This window comes from Pan troglodytes, chromosome 11, assembly GCF_028858775.2.
Source record: "Pan troglodytes isolate AG18354 chromosome 11, NHGRI_mPanTro3-v2.0_pri, whole genome shotgun sequence".
Lineage (NCBI taxonomy): Eukaryota > Metazoa > Chordata > Mammalia > Primates > Hominidae > Pan > Pan troglodytes.
In genome coordinates, this window is record NC_072409.2 from 66,761,912 (window position 1) to 66,779,688 (window position 17,777).

At 41.2% G+C, this 17,777-nt stretch overlaps 1 protein-coding gene and 1 pseudogene across 2 annotated transcripts in view; one reads left to right on the plus strand and one right to left on the minus strand.

The window, feature by feature from the left end:
* The window catches only part of PCSK5 (proprotein convertase subtilisin/kexin type 5), a 465,695-nt gene that overhangs the window by 376,177 nt on the left and 71,741 nt on the right, over positions 1–17,777 (plus strand). The gene's annotated exons all lie outside the window — the stretch shown is intronic.
* LOC107976565 (pre-mRNA-splicing factor RBM22-like) lies at positions 15,564–17,220 on the minus strand (annotated as a pseudogene).

Sequence of the window (17,777 nt, forward strand, 5' to 3'; positions counted from 1 at the left end):
TTTAAAAAGGTAGAGCAATAGGCCAAGGCTCCAAACCTAGAGGGAAAGGATAGATTCTCTGGCTGGTGCCTCCTGATTAATGAATAGAAAGTGATCCAGTTGCTATAGCGACTTGAAGATACACAAAAGAAAACATCACTTCTTTAAAATATGCCTGATGATGAATAGGCAGATTCTTTCAAAATATTTTTTTAAAAATATGAGCAACTCTTTTTTTTTTCTTTGAAGTGAATCACACAGGATGTCTCTTAGATTTCTTTCTTTCTTCTTTTTTTCAGATAACAGGACTTGTTTACACAAGCCCTAGTTTGTTTACATGAACCAGCAATTCGGGCAAAAATTAATGATCAGAAAATACGTCTGTTGGAGAATAAGTTTTGTTTTTCAGCAGTTTTGTTTCTGTTTGAGCAGCAAGGGAGATAAGTGTATGTTGTCTTGGTTTTCCTTTTTTCCAGCAATATATTTATTTGGAGAGTTTCCTCGGATGCTGAGAATGTGAAATGTACCTAAGCAATCAGGAAATGGAAGGTTGTGTTTGCTGAAACCTTCCATTATCTGTCTGAATGGAGAGGTAATAAAAAATATTATTTTGGTGGGACTGAATGCCCACTCCCTTTGGCTCTCCAGCCTGGCCCCCACAATCTCCAAAGGATTGTTCTGTTTTGCTCCAGGCAGTTCAGCCTTGGCACAGTATCCTGAATAGAGGACATTCAAGGCAAGGTCTTGAAATAAAAACTGCAGTGATTAAATATCCTGGGGACCCCTTCTGTGGGGGATGGAGAACTCTTAGTTGAATGATTTGGGTAAACTGTTGGCACAAGGTCCCAGCTGAAGTGTCCCAAGGCCTGCAGCCTGGAGAGACATTCTTTAGCTGAAAATGTGATGTGGGCTTTTGCTAACCAGCAGAGGGGTCAATGATCTTGAACAGCATCCTAAGCCTGTGTAATATGGTCTTTTAAAGTGGGTGTGTGAATATTTTTATTAAAGGATATATAATTTTAAATAAAGGTAATTCACAGGGGAGTAGGGAAATCACTTGAAAATCATAGGAAGAGAAGTTCCCAAACCTGCACCTGTTCTGTGTGATCTTGGACAAGTAACTGAGGTTTCTTGGGGCTCAGTTTACTCACCCCTAAAATGAGGAAGTTAGATCACTTTAAAGTCAGCAAACATATTAAGTGCCCGCTGTGTGCTATCATCTTCCACCCATATCCCCAGATCCCACTCCTGAGTCCCAGGGATCCAAATACTGCACCGTTCAGCTGCTCAAGCCAAAACTCCAGGAAACCCATCATTCCTCCCCCTTTCCTTGGGCTTCGTTGAAATAAAAAGATAATAATCACACCTCTCCCACAATTCAGAATTAAATGAGCATTAAGGGAGAAAGGAGATTATACAGAAAAAAAATCAAAGCATCAGCTTTATTCCTTATAAGGCCAAAAGGGAAAATATGAATTAGATCTCTGAACTGCAAACTTCCTAACCACTCCCCTCTGCATTAACCTTCCCATCTCGCTCATCTAGGCATATGAGTTCCTTCTCCCAAACTCACCAATTCACACATGATAAAGCATTCCTCTTTTTACTAAAAAGAAGTAGCTGAATTTAAAAGAAGTGGCAGCTCTCTTTCGAATATTTTAAAGATCAAGGCAGGAACACATGGTATCCCTAAATGTAAGTTACATTTTAGTTTCCCAGAGCTGCTGCCACAAAGTACTATAAAATGAGTGGCTTAGGCTGGCAGGTGGCTGACACCTGTAATCTCAGCACTTTGGAAGGCCAGGGCAGGAGGATCGCTTGAAGCCAGGAGATAGAGACCAGCCTGGGCAACACAGCAAGACCCCATTTCTACAAAAAAAAAATTAAAAATGGATGGCTTACAACAACAGAAATGTATTCTCTCACAGTTCTGGAGGCTGGAAGTCCAAAATCAAGGAATTGGCAAGGTTGGCTTCTTCTGGAGGCTCTGAGGGCAAATTCTTTCTTGCCTCTTTCTGGCTCCTTGTGGCTGCTGGCAGTCCTTGGCATTCTTTATCTTGCAGCTGCATAACTCTCATCTCCGCCACATAGTCTCATGGCCTTCTCCCTTCTGTGTCTGTGTGTCTGTGTCTTCACGTTTATACAGAAATGAGTCATTTGATTTAGCTTAGGGCCCACCTTAATGTAATGTGACCTCATCTTAGCAACCTGATTACATCTGCAAAGACCCTATTGCCAAGTACATAGAGTATTTGAATGTGTACTATGTACTTAAGAGTACTAAGAGTATTACTATGTATACTATGTGCTTAGAGTACTATGAGTGTGTACGTAGAGTACACATTCATAGGTAGGTAGTAGGTATTAATGTTTGGACATATCATTTTGGAAGACATAATTCAACTCACAATGGTTGAACAAGTCTTTTCTACTTCCTAAATATTTTTCGCTCTGTCTACTTCTACCCATCTCAACAACTATACTTTAGTTCAGGCCACAGACACCATTCCCCCAGATACCACATCAGTCTTCTAACTAGTCTCTCTGATTCCAGTCTTCTTCTATTCTCTCATTTTCAAAAATCCACTCTCTCCTCTAATAATGGCCTTCTTTCTGAAATGTAAACCTGACAGTGACAACTGCCTACAAATCTAAAATGACTTCCCATGGCCGTGGATAAAGTTCATACTCCCAGCCAGGCACAGTGGCTCATGCCTGTAATCCCAGCACTTTGGGAGTCTGAGAGGGGCGGATTACGAGGTCAGGAGATCGAGACCATCCTGGCCAACATAGTGAAACCCCATCTCTACTAAAATACAAAAAAATTAGCTGGGCATGGTGGTGCATGCCTGTAGTCCTAGCTACTCGGGAGGCTGAGGCAGAGGAATTGCTGGAACATGGGAGGCAGAGATTGCAGTGAGCCGAGATCATGCCACTGCACTCCAGCCTGGTGACAGAGTGAGACTCCATCTCAAAAAAAAAAAAAAAAAAAAAAAAAAAAAAATTCACACTCCCAAGAATGCCATAAAATCTTCTTCATTATCATTGATCTTCAGCCACTGATCTGTCCAGCCTTTCCTCTCCTGCCTCTTCTTGCTTCTCCAAGCATTTCTACTTCTTACTCTAGCTACTCCAAACTCTTTGCAATCTACCTTGGTACTTTCCCCATCCTATTATTGAAAACCTGCATGTTTTTAAGACGGGGGCAACTATGCTATATTTTGAGGTCTTGTCACTCACTCTACAGTTCCCTCAAGGGGAACTGAATAAATCTTTTAATTAAAGGAATCATCTCTGTAGATTCAGCTCTCTCTACATGAATGCCTTTCTTTCCTTTTCTGCCTTCTGTCTGTACCACTCCCTCTAATTCATCTTTCAGGTCTCACCTAAGCTTTTGCTTCCTCAAGAAACCATGATTTGAAGGCTCTCCCTACACACATACACACATGTGCTCTAATTTAGGTATCACTTTATTTTCTTAGCAAGTTGTTCAGAATCCTCTTAGCAATACTGAAAACACAGCATTCATTGTGATATCTTTCTACTTGCTTCATTCCCCCTGACTCTGAGCTAAGTATTGTACTAGGAATTAGTCTCCTTCATAGCCTCCTTCTTTCATCCACCAAATTTCATTGCCCCTTCTCAAGGTGTTTCTTCTTACATACTATGTCTCTTTATCACTCTCCCTGGGCTAACAGCTGTTTGCTTTCTTGGTTATTCTGTAATTTCACTGTGATAAGTCTTCTTATAGATTAACAAAATAGTTATATATATATATATATATATATATATATATTTGTACTGCTTCTTGAAATTAATCATGGGGATTTGTTGATATTATTATTATCACTACAGACAGTATATCTCTGTCACCCAGGCTGGAGTGCAGTGGTGCGATCATAGCTCACTATAGCCTGGAACTCCTGGGCTCTAGAGATCCTCTTGCCTCAGTCCCCCAAGTAGCTGGGATTACAGGTGCATGCTATCATACATAGCTAATTTTTAATTTTTTTTTCTTTTTTTTTTTGTAGAGACAGGGTCTTGCTATATTGCCTAGGCTGGTCTCAAACTCCCAGGCTCAAGCAAGCCTCTTGCTTTGGACTCGCAAAGTGCTGGGATTGCCAGCATGAGCCACTGTGCCCAGCCAGATTGGTGGGTTTTGTTTTTTTTTTTCCAACAATTCTGGAAAATTTTCAAGGATTTTATTGTTATCAAATATTGTATCTTTCCCATTCTCTCAGTTATCTCTTCGGAACTTTGACATTTTTTAGCCCTTCTCATTTTAACCTCCACGTTTCTTAACCACCCTTTCCTGTTTTTTAGCTTTTATTGTCTCTATGGGTTGAAGCTTCTATCTTTTCTTTATATCTATCTTTGAGTTTACCTAATTCTTTTTCTGCTATGCCTAATCTACTGTTTAATCTATCCACTGAGCTTTAGATTCTAATTTTTATGTCTATCACTTATAGAAGTTACATGTAGTTGTTTTACAAACCACTTGGTTATTTTATATTTTAAGATGTTCTTTTTATTTCTTTAAAAATTTTAAATATTTGTTATTTTATATTTTGTACCAGCTGCTTTCAAGATCTGTAGTCTCTGTGGGTTTGATTCTAGTGTTATTTCTGCTGACTTTCTCTCATGGTGACTGATTTCCTTATGTGGTCTATGTTTTTAAACTGTGACCATTTTCCTTGAAAATTTACCCATGAAAATACTTTAAGGCCTGGGTTAAGATTATATTTTTTAAGAGAAGATTTGCATTTCCTTCTATCAATTGTCTTAAGGCATTACTTACCTGGAACTACTTGAAACTGAATTTTCCTTTTGAGATGTTCTAGAACACACAAGTAACATGAATTATGACTATAAACCTATGTGATATCTAGCTTAGGGTTACACATTCTCAAAGGGGTTTTTTTGTTGTTTTATTTTGTTGTGTCTACCTGTCTTAGTCCATTTGTATTGCTATAAAAGAATACCTGAGGCCAGGAAATGTAGAAAGAATAGAGGTTTATCTGGCTCATGCTTCTGCAGGCTGTACAAGAGCATGGCTCCAGCATCTGCTTCTAGCGAGGGCTCCAGGCTGCTTCCACTCATGGTGGAAGGGGGAGAAAGCAAGGGGAGGGGAGGCGCCAGGCTCTTTTGAACAAGCAGCCCTCATAGGAACTCTCACGGGAATTAGTAAAGCAAGAACTCACTCATTCCCAAGAGGACAGCACCACCCCATGCATGAAGGATCCACCCATATGACCCAAACACCTCTCATTAGGTCCTGCCTCTAACATTGGAGATAAAAAAAATTTATCCTTTTTTAAAAAATATTGTTTTTATACCTATTTGAATGGGAGGAGATAAAATTTTAACATGAGGTTTGGAGGGTCAAATAGCTAAGGATGAGACCAAGATAATTTTTTCCTGTCTCTTCCTCCTGAAAAGTTTATTTTTCATCCATCCTTCACTAAGACTGCAATCCATGTGTTCCTATCCCAGCCCTGCATTTTATCTGACAACCCTAACTATAATAAGAATGCTCTGAATTTGCCCATTAAGCAAGATTTTTAAAAAAGCTATTTTTTGTTTGTTTGCTTCTTTGGTTTTTTGGGGTTTTTTTGTTTGTTTGTTTTTCAGATGCAGTCTCTTTCTGTCACCCAGGCTGGAGTCCAGTGGCATGATCTTGGCTTACTGCAACCTCCGCCGCTCGGATTCAAGTGATTCTCCTGCCTCAGCCTCCTAAGTAGCTAGGATTACAGGCATGCACCACCACACCTGGCTAATTTTTGTATTTTTAGTAGAGACAGGGTTTCACCATGTTGGCCAGGCTGGCCTCAAACTCCTGATCTCAAGTGATCCACCTGCCTCGGCCTCCCAAAATGTTGGGATTCTAGGCATTAGCCACTGTGCCTGGCTGATGAAATACTAATTATGTGGGAAGACAGAAGAGAGAGAATCATAACTTGGCTTCTTTCAGCCTGAAAAAATATTTCTGTGGTACACTAGATTAGAGGTTTCTCCATTCTATCATTCACCACACTGTGATTTCTCTCTAATTAGCTTTGTTAATTACTGTCCCTTCGCCAATTTGCAAATTCCTTGAGGTAGGGACTGCCTTTCTCATCTATACTCCTTACAGTATCCAAAGCAGTGGATGGACTGTAGTGTGGGATCAATTAAGTGTTTATTACTTCTAAGTCAACTTCACTGCTGGGTGCTCCTCTTCTCCCATCCATCCAGGTGCTTGGACAAGGCCGGGGAGTAATCCCATTCCCTCACCCCACACATCATTTAATATTCTCAATTTTATTTCTTTACTTTCTCTCAAATCTGAGTTTTGCTGTTACTGCACCCACAGTCTTAGTTTATCCCTAATCATTTCTCCTCTAGGATATTCCTAAAAATATATAAATAAATAAAAAAATAAAATAAAAGTTTCTTGAGTGTGTTACATAGAATCTAGTTGAGCAAGATTTAATAGATGTATCTGTTTCTGCAGTTAAATAAGCCATTACCACACAGTAGACACAGTCATCATTTTAAATAAATCAGATCACATAGGTCATTTTTACTGAAGCTTCTCATGCCCTCCCATTACTCTTCGATTAGAATGTAAACCTCCTATCTTGGCCTATAAGATCCTATATGATCTTGTCCTGCCTATGACCCTGGCATCACCTCCTGACTATCCCTTTCTCTCCATCTCTTCCAGCCCCACTGGCCTTCTTGATGTTCCTTGAAGGGGACAAGCCTTCCCTGGCCTCTGTCTGGAACACCTGCCCTCAGAACCTCCCATGCTAGCTCTTTGTTATCATTCGAATCTCTACTCAGATGTCAATTCTTGCAAGACACGGCCTCACTAGCCCATCTAAATTAGGGCCTCTCCTCTCCACCCCAGTCTCATCACTCTCTAACCCTTTATCTGAATTTACGTACTTACTTATGTGTTTTCTTCACCCAATGCATATTTCTGGAGCATCTGCTATATACCAGCAGTTCTTGGCACTGGAGATACAGGAAAACAAAACAGAACAACCTGTCTTCATGAAGCTTGCATTTTACTGTTTGCTTCATGCATTTATTGAACAAAAATTTATGCTTTGTTTTCATCCTAATAATTATCTAGGCTGGGTGCAGTGGCTCACTCCTATAATCCCAGCATTGTGGGAGGCCAAGGCGGGTGGGTCACCTGAGGTCAAGAGTTCGAGACCAACCTGGCCAACATGGTGAAACCCTGTCTCTACAAAAAATACAAAAAAATTAGTGGGTGTGGTGGCACACACCTGTAGTCCCAGCTACTAGGGAGTCTAAGGCAGGAGAATCGCCTGAATCTGGGAGCCAGAGGTTGCAGTGAGATCATGCCACTGCACTCCAGCCTGGGCGACAGAGTGAGACTCCGTCTCAAAAACAATAATAATAATAATCTAATTTTTTCTTTTTATTATGTCTTCCCCCCAAAAAATGAAGGCTTCAGAATAAATGAATATGTGAATGAATGTACAGCGTTGGTGAGTGATCCCTATAGGAATTGCTGCATATTTTCATCCATCACTTCTACCTGCTAGTCAGTCTAGAGAAGCATGGAAATCCACAAACAGCTTGCCTATTATGATATTCCATCACTGGAATTAGAGGACTCGATAAAGACTAGAGACCAATAGAAGACTGAACCCTCTTTAGCCAACATTTGTAGACAATAATTTCAATTACTTATTCCAGTCTCTTCTACCACCCTGTCCCTCCAGGGAGTTGTGCCCCACTGTCAGCTGCACCATTTGCATTACTGCCAATTCAAACATTTATTCATTATCCCTGGGCACTGATGAGGACAACATGATTGAAAATCACTAGCAAACCCCCAACCAAATACTTTGTATCCCAGCACCATTGAACCTTCCAGAAAAATCAGCTTTGGCAAAACTGTCAGAGGATCCATTTTGTATTCGAGTGTTAATTATTTGAGGCAATTCTAAGTGCAAGACCTATTTGAATTATGTACTTTTTAGTGTTATTTGGGGCTTATAATTAGTTGCACTCTTTGGGAATATAAATGTTTTACCCAGTTCATTATCTTCGGGTGGACTGAAAAATGTCAGTGACTCTCCTGCAAGTTTGTACAGCGTTGTTCAGTAAGTAAGTATATATTTACCCTGGGAGAATATGCATTATTGACGATTTACTTAATTATCTCTCAAAACAATTCAAGTATTGGCTGCTTATAATGCTGTCTTTCTCCTCAAAGGGAGCAGTAGGACATCTCAACAGGGGTGGACATTCTGCTGCTACTCCAACAAGGCTGCAGGTGCTCATATAGAGACTTGTTTAAGAATGCTTGGCCCCAGTGAAAGCCACGAGTCTCAGGAGAGCCAAGAATAACCCCATCTCCTATTCATTGGCCTCCTTTGCAAAATTGTATCAGGAAAACAATTCGTTTTAAAAGTGAATCTTTTTCAAGGAGATTATACAAACATCTGCCACCATTTTAGCCACACCCCACGGAAGAACATCAGTCCTGTCCTGGTGGTGTAGAATTAGGAAATGCCAGGAGACAAAATGGGAAGATGAGAAAATAGGAGTGGGCAGGAAAGAAAGGAACAAAAAAGTAAAGAGCTTAGCCAAATGACAAGCTCCCTCATGGGAGATCTGTGGGAGGATGCTGTTTTCAAACACATGACCCAAATGATGTCTAGAACTCAGGACCTGAGCTTTTTTTTTTTTTCCTTAATAACATTTTTGTTTTAATCAATTCTGTAACACATATTTATTTTAAAAGCATAGAAACATATATGTGTATATGTAAAGCAAAAATTAGTATTAATATTTTAGCTTTTTGCCTTCTGATTTTCAATAAAGCCATCTCTATCTGTCTATCTATCTATCTATCCATCCATCCATCCATCCACACGGGTAGGTATCTACCTACCATATACATAGAGATGGATTATCATCATTTTTTACGTAGCCTATCATGAAATGTTTCTATGTCATTAAATACTCTTGAGAAACAAAATTTCAATGTCTGTCTATTAGCCCATCTTATATAAGTGAACAGGCATATCTCCTTTTACTGCATTTCGCTTTATTGCACATCGCACATATTGCATTTTTTACAAATTACAGGTTTTGGCAACCCTGCCACAAGCCTGTCCATACCACTCCTCCAATAGCACATCCTCACTTTGTGTCTCTGTGTCACATTTTTGTAATTCTCACAATATTTTGAACTTTTCATCATTATATTATCTGTTATGGTGATCACAGTGATCAGTGATCAATTATAATTGTTTTGGGGCACCATGAACCCCACCATGTGAGACGGAACTTAGTTGACAAATGTGTGTGTTCTGCCTTTTCCACTGACGGCATTTCCCCATATCTCTTCCTCTCATCAGACCTTCCCTGAGATATAATAATATGGAAATGAGGCCAGTTAATACTTCTACAGTGGCATCTACATGCTCAAATGAAAGGAAGAGTTGCAAGTCTCTCACTTTAAATCAAAAGCTTAAAATTGATTAAGCTTACTGAGGAAGGCAAGTCAAAAACAAAGATAGGGCCGGACACGGTGGCTCACGCCTATAATCCCAGCACTTTGGGAGGCCGAGGCAGGAGGATCGCTTGAGCCCAGGAATTAGAGACCAGCCTGGGCAACATGGTGAAAACCTGTCTGTACTAAAAATACAACAATTAGCCAGATGTGGTGGCCTGTAGTCCCAGCTACATGGTGGGCTGAGGTGGGAGGATTGCTTGATCCCAGGAGTACCAGGCTGCAGTAAGCCATGATCACACCACTGCACTCCAGCCTGAGTGACAGAGCCAGACTCTGTCTCAAAAAAACAATAACCAAACAAAAAGATAGGCTGAAATCTAGGTCTCTGGCACCAAACAGCCAAGTTGTGAATGCAAAGCAAAAGTTCTTGAAGGAAATTAAAAGTGCTACTCCAGTGAATACACAAATGATAAAAAAGAGAAACAGCCTTAGTGCTGATATGGAGAAAGTTTTTGTGGTCTGGATAGAAAATCAAACCACAACATTTCCTTAAGCCAAAGCCTAATCCAGAGCAAGGACCTAACTCTCTTCAATTTTATGTAAGCTGAGAGAGGTAAGGAAGCTACAGAAGAAATGTTGGAAGCTAGCAGACGTTAGTTCATGAGGCTTAAGGAAAGAAGCTGTCTCCATAACATAAAAGTGCAAGGTGAAGCAGCAAGTAATGATGCAGAAGCTGCAGCAAATGGTTCAGCTAAGATCATTGATGGAGGTTACTATAGCAAACAACAGATTTCCAGTTTAGGTGGAACAGCCTTCCATTGGGAAAACATGCCATCTAGGACTTTCATAGCTAGAGAGGAGAAGTCAACGCCTGGCTTCAAAGTCTCAAAGGACAGGCTGACTCTCTTATTAGGGACTAATGCAGCTGGTGATTTTAAGTTAAAGCCAGTGTTCACTTATCATTCTGAAAATCCTAGGCCCTTAAGAATTATGCCAAATCTATTCTGCCTGTGGTCCATAAATGAAACAAGGCCGGGTTCAGCACATCTGTTTACAGAATGGTTACTGAATATTTTAAGCCCACGGTGGAGACCTACTGCTCAGACAAAAAGACTTTTCAAACTATTACTGCTCATTGACAATGTACCTGGTCACCTAAGAGTTCCAATGGAGATGTGCAAGATTAATGTTGTTTTCATACCTGCTAACAGGACATTGATTCTGCAGCCCAGGGATTGAAGAGTAATTTCAAATTTCAAGTCTTATTATTATTTTGAAACAGGGTCTCACTCTGTCACCCAGGCTGGAGTACAGTGGCACACTCTTGGCTCACTGCAACCTCCACCTCCTGGGCTCAAGCAATTCTTCCACCTCAGCCTCCTGGGTTTCTAGAACTACAGGTGTATGCCACCACACTAGGCTAATTTTCATATTTTTTATAGAGACGGGGTTTTGCCACGTTGCCCAGGCTGGTCTTGAACTCCTGAGCTCAACTAATCCAATCACCTCAGCCTCCCAAAGTGCTGGTATTACAGGCTTGTGCCGTTGTGCCTGGTCTAAGTCTTACTGAGAAAGACACTGTGTATGGCAATAGCTGCCATAGAGATTCCTCTGATGCATCTGGGCAATGTAAATTGAAACTTCCTGGAAAGGATGCACCATTTTTTTCTTTCTTTTTTTTTCCCCCCCCACTCTGTTGCCCAGGCTGGAGTGCACCATTCTTTTCTTTGCTTTTTTTTTTTTTTTTTTTTTCCGCTCTGTTGCCCAGGCTGGAGCACAGTGGTGTGATCATAGCAGCCTCAAACTCCTGGGCTCAAGTGATCCTCCCACCTCATCCTCCTGACTAGCTAGGACTACAGGTGTGTGCCACTGTGCCTGGCCAATTTTTTATCTTATTTCCTGTTTTTATTTCTTTCTTTTTCTTTATTTCTTTCTTCCTTCCTTTTTTTCTTTCTGTCTTTTTTTTTTTTCGAGACAGGGTTTTTGCGATCTTGACTCACTGCAGCCTTGACCTCCGAGGCTAACGCAATCCTCCCACCTCAGCCTCCTGAGTAGCTGTGACTACAAGCACTTGCCAATATGCCCAGCTAATATCTATTTTTTGTAGAAATAGAGTCTCCCTATGTTGCCCAGGCTGATCTCAAACTCCTGGGCTCAAGTGATCCTTCCATCTCAGCCTCCCAAAGTGTTGGGATTACAGGTATGAGCCACTGCACCCATCTTACGTTTTTATAATTTCAACTTTTATTTTGATTCAGTGGGTACATGTGCAGATTTATTACATGGGTATACTGTGTGATGCCGAGGTTTGGGGTATGAATGATCCCATCACCCAGATAGTGAGCATAGTACCCAATAGGTAGTTTTTCAGCCATTGCCCATCTCTCATAGTAGTCCCCAGTGTCTGTTCTCATCTTCATGTCCATGGGATTCACCATTCTTGATATCATTTGTGATTCATGGGAGGAGGTCAAGATAGTAACATTAACAGTTTGGAAGAAGTTGATTCTAACCCTCATGAATGACTGGGAAGGTTCAAGACTTCAGTGGAGGAAGTGACTGCAGAGGTGATGGAAATGGTAAGAAAACTAGAATTAGAAGTGGAACCTGAAGATGTGACTGAATTGCTACAATCTCACAATAAAATTTGAACAGACAAGAAATTGGTTCTTATGGTTGAGCAAAGAAAGTGGTTTTTCAAGATGGAAACTTCTCCTGGTGAAGATGCTGTGAACATTGTTGAAATGAAAACAAATGATTTAGTATATTACATAAATTTAGTTGATAAAGTAGCAGCAGAATTTGAGAGGATTGACTCGAATTTTCAAAGAAGTTCTACTGTGGGTAAAATGCTATCAAACAGCATCACATGCTACAGAGAAATCTTTCACGTAAAGGAGGGTCAATCAATGTGGCAAACTTCATTGTTTCAAAAAATTGCCACAGCCACCCCAACCTTCAGAAACCACCACCCTGATCAGTCAAGCAGCCATCAATATCGAGGCAAGACCCTCCACCAGCAAAAGGATCTGAATGCTCAGATGATCATTAGCATTTTTTAGCAATAAAGTATTTCCTAATTAAGGTGTGTACATTTTTTAGACATAATGCTATTGCTTACTTAATAGACTACAGCATAGTGTATTACTTTTATATGCACTGGGAAACAAAAGAGTTTGTGTGACCTGCTTTATTGTAACACTTACTTCATTGAGGTGGTCTGGAACTGAACCCATAATATCTCTGAGGCATGCCTGTAGTATACTATTTTAAATATATTCCCAACAGATGCTTTTTTATTAAGGCATAACCAATGATTATTTTGATCTAGAAAGTTTGCTCTGGGGAATAAATTTATGTACTAAAGCTACAGAAGGTGGTGAAGAGGTTGAAAAAATGGAATCTAATCACATCATTCAAACATTTTCATTCACATCTATATTTCCACTTATCTCCTGACCCCAAAATGCTAGGTAAACAAGTTAATTAGAATCAAATAGTCTGTCTATAAAGAAGGGCTGAAAGCCAAGTGCAGGAGATTCCTTATGTACATGCGAGTCAGAGAGCCATTTCTTCTGGTTACAATCTTAAGGAACCAAACTCAACATGTTTTGACAAGGTTAAATATGAATTTATTAGCTCAGATGTAGCATTTGGTTAGGTGTGGCCTGGGTCACTGGTCTCCAGAAAGAGGTAGAAAAAATAATTTATTTAGGCTGCAAAAGAAAAAAAAAAAAGAACTTATGTTCATGATTTTTATGTTAACCTCTTAAATCTTAAATGTTCTACTCTAGCACATCTCTTTAATGTATGTGAAATATTCATTGATATGGTTTGGCTGTGTCCTCACCCAAATCTCATCTTGAATTGTAGCTCCCATAATCCCCACATGTCAAGGGAGGGACCCGGTGGGGGGTAACTGAATCATGGGGGCAGGTTTTTCCCATGCTCTTCTCATGATAGTGAATAAGTTTCATGAGATCTGATGGTTTTATAAAGGACAGATACCCCGCACACACTCTCTTGCCTGCCACCATGTAAGACATGTCTTTGCTCCTCCTTCACCTTCCACCATGATTGTGAGGCCTCCTCAGCCACATGGAACTGTGAGTCCATTAAACCCTTTTTTTTTTTTTTTTTGTCTTTTTTTTTTTTTGAGGCAGAGTTTCACTCTTCTTGCCCAGGCTGGAGTGCAATGGTGCGATCTCAGCTCACTGCAACCTCCACCTCCTGGGTTCAAGTGATTCTCCTGCCTCGACCTCCCAAGTAGCTGGGATTACAGACATGCGCCAGCATGCCCGGCTAATTTTGTATTTTTAGTAGAGACAGAGTTTCTCCATGTTGGTCAGGTTGGTCTCAAACTCCCGACCTCAGGTGATCCACCGGCCTCAGCCTCCCAAAGTGCTGGGATTACAGGCTTGAGCCACTGCGCCTGGCCAAACCTCTTTTTCTTTTAAATTACCCAGTCTCGGGTATTTCTTCATAGCAGTATGAAAATGCACTAATACATTCATGCACTAGTACATAATAAATAATAATGAATAATAATTTATACACACACATATATTAGCATGCAAGTGGAGGGTGAGCATAACATGTATAAATGTTATATTTTCTAACATACTAATTTTTTAAGCCAATGAGTGATTAATCAAAACAGTATGGAGCTTAGAACTTTAGATTTCTGTTGTTGATTGAGATTGGAGAGTGGCTGATGCTGGAAGTTCTATGAAGTATGGCTGGAGCATGACTTTGGTCTAATACTTGGCCTAAGTGTGGGAGATATTGGCCAAGCTGAATCCTGGGAAGTGAATGGAGCCCCTAGTTTGGTAGAGCATAAGATATAGATGATTAGACCAGAGAAGGTGACTGGGCCAAAAGGTTGAGATTATCTGGGAGAAGCAAGTATCCAGGGTATGCTAAACTACAATCAAATGGGTAATGTTTTATGGAACATTTGCAGATGTAGCCTAAGAGAGTCAAAGTGGAAGGAACCTAAGGAGTCTAGAACACTTGAGAAGAGAGTGAGAGAGGTGAGAGCCTAGGAGTCTCCCAAGAGCACATATTTGCCATGCCCATTCGTCTGTCATCCTAGCCAGTAACCTAGTAGGTTCTTGCAGTAACAGGACACAGGACAGATAGGTTTCAATAGCAAGTGGTAGGGGGGAGTCTGGCTTGCATGGGGTATGAATGAAAGTCCTAGAAGCTTGAATGAGATAGCCAAAGATAAGATAGGAGCACCCTAAAATTACCCCCCCCACCACCAGTTTTGCGGAGGGTTGATTCTGCCTAAACATAGTGTCTACTTCATGGCCAATTGTGGCAGATATAGACATTCTATGATAAAAGGCTATCCTTAAGACATTGAGTTTCTTCTGTCGCCCCCAAAAGAAAAATAAACATGTGAAGAGAATAATAAAATTAGAAAAAAAAAATAAAGTTAGAAGCATTTTAGCTAGTATGTTCCTCTTTTTTTGAATGGAATACAAAGACATTTCATTTTCGTCTTTTTTAGATAGTGAACTATTAAATTTCTTTGGTAACAAATGAGAAAAAAAAGAGGAAAGAAAAGATCTGGGCTGCGATGATTACTGGGTTCTATTTGTCTTTCTGATAATGTGAATTTAAAACAGTTAAATCACACTTACACCACTACAAAAATTAGTACTAGTAACCTTTTGGAGATTATAAAATACAATATACCCAGTGGACATAAATGTGTTCAAAAGGTTTTTTTTCCTGCAGGTCAATTTTTCCCCCCATAAACAGAGACAAAGTGAACATATGATTGGGTTGGTAATTCTGTTGTATATTGCAATTCACCCAGCTTCTTGTCATTCACAGAAATGAAGAAGACAGGCATTAGATTTTACTTGTCATGTGATATTAGTAGCCAGATGTTTTAATGGCAGCTTATTTGAGGTCCAGCAATCCTTTGAATATGTGTAGAAAAGCATGGCCATTGTTTCTCACCTGCCCACATCTGAACACATTCAGATACCATGGAAACCACAAAGGAAGAAAAAAAAATACTTATTCCAAGATTCATTGATTGGGATATTTAAGTGTTCTTTCATACAGCCAGGGGTGTGATAATGTGCTAGGGCCTGCTGTGTTTTCTGGCATGAGCTCCATCTCTGAGGGTCCTGAGAAAGTCAGTGGATGGATCCTGGAGTCCTCTTGAAAGGGGAAGGTGGTCCCATTGAGTGGAACATGTGTGTCTCAAATCCTGGAGGTAGGGGCAGAGCAATAGCAGGGGTGGGGACAGGGCAATAGCAGTTGAACACGGCAAGGCAATGTTCACCGCAGCTGTAGGAGCACTTGGAGGTAGGTTGAAGTCATTGGCAGATGCATCTGCTGCTGCAGAAGGAGGAAGAGCTCCCGGCAGTACTGGAATCAGCTCTAGCTGGATCCCCGGGTCTGGGGTTCTGTCATTTTCCTTTCCTCTGGCTGCCTGGGATCTTCCCCATTTTACACTTAGTCTGCAGCCATTGGTGATTAACTTATTAAAGGACTTCTCTGCAGCCACTTGTGCAGCCTGCCCTGTGGAAACCTGGATGAAAGCACACCGTTGTCTCTGCACAACAGGGATTGTCCAGATCTCTCTAAATAGGTAGAGATTATTTCTTAAGATCTGTCTCAGTAATGGTATCACCCGGATCACCAGTGTCTAGTGTGGGGATAGTCTTATCCTCTGGGAGTTCCAGATGAGGCGTGGCTGAAGCCTACTATAGAAGCTTATCTGCTACAGGGTCATTGACTATATAATATCAGTTTTTAATATCCGATCAGCAAGGGAATCATGTGGACCTGTAGGCTTCTCATGTCTCTATCGAAACTCCTCTCCTCTCTTACCCTCTCCCTTCACCCAGAAGGAGCAAATGTGGGGCTTATTCTTTAGGTAATAGGGTATGGTCCAGGCCAGTTTGTCTAGCATGTCACTGGTGGATGTAGCTTTCCCCAGCAGGCCAACTGGCTGTCTTCCATTCGAGTTAGAAATCCCTCTCTCCACATTCTGCGTGTAGTACTCTTCTCTTCTCTGACATCTGACTTTGGCATGTCATCTTTTTTTTGTTGTTTTTTTGAGATGGAGTCTTGCTCTGTCACCCAGGCTGGAGTGCAGTGACACAGTCTCAGCTCACTGCAAGCTCTACCTCCTGGGTACATGCCATTCTCCTGCCTCAGCCTCCTGAGTAGCTGGGACTACAGGCACCCACCACCACACCCGGCTAATGTTTTGTATTTTCAGTAGAGACGGGGTTTCATCATGTTAGCCAGGCTGGTCTTGATCTCCTGACCTTGTGATCTGCCCGCCTCAGCCTCCCAAAGTGCTGGGATTACAGGCATGAGCCACCGCGCCCGGCCAGCATGTTCTCTTTTAAAGACAACGCAGCATCACAAACCTAGGTGGGCAGGCCATGCTCCAGGTCTAGGAGGCAGGTCTGACAGACATACTTCAGGCTTCTGCAGGTTCGACACACTTTATTTTTCTTGAAATGCATGCGGGCCCCAGGGCACCAGCAAAACATTGTGAATGGCCTGGCACAGATTTCTCATTTTTCTCATACTTTTCTTTGGTCATTCAGATATATGGGTTTCCTCTAAGACATGTCTGATACAGAATGGAGAAGTATGCATCTTCCCAGTGTTTCCTGTTTAAGGTGTTGAAACCAAGACCGGTCACCATCTCGAGGGGGTCTTGAGGTAGTGGTAGGTTTTAGGTGGGAGAGAGACACCATGATCCTGTCAAGCCCAGCTCTTCTTTGTTCCCCTGTTCTTGATGCTCTGGGCAATTGCTTTGACAATATGTGATTCTCCTTTCTTGATTCAAGGTGAAACTCACTTCTCAGGAATCCCCATTCTTGGAGAAAACTCTGGATTTCCTGGTCTCTCCAAGGACTGGCCTGTAATACCAGGGCTTTGGTAGCCTGAGGCAGGAGGATTGCTTGAGGTCAGGAGTTCAAAACCACCAGGGCAACACAGGGAGACCCCATCTTAAATTCATGCTTTTCTGCTGGAATACTGAGATACATAACCTGGAAGCTGGAAGTCCAGTTTCTTCACAAGTATCTTTTTCCAGTGACAAAGTAACTTCCCTATAATCTCAGCACTTTGGGAAGCCAAGGCAGAAGGATCACTTGGGATCAGGAGTTTGATACCAGCCTGGATACCATAGGGAGACCTGGTCTCTTCAGACAGCCAGCATGGCCAGGGCGGCCAGTCTCACCCTGTAATTGTGACATTTTGTCTTCATGAAATGCCAGCTTGCTGACTTGTGCCGACATTTTATTTCTCACAGAGCAGTAAGAGGCCA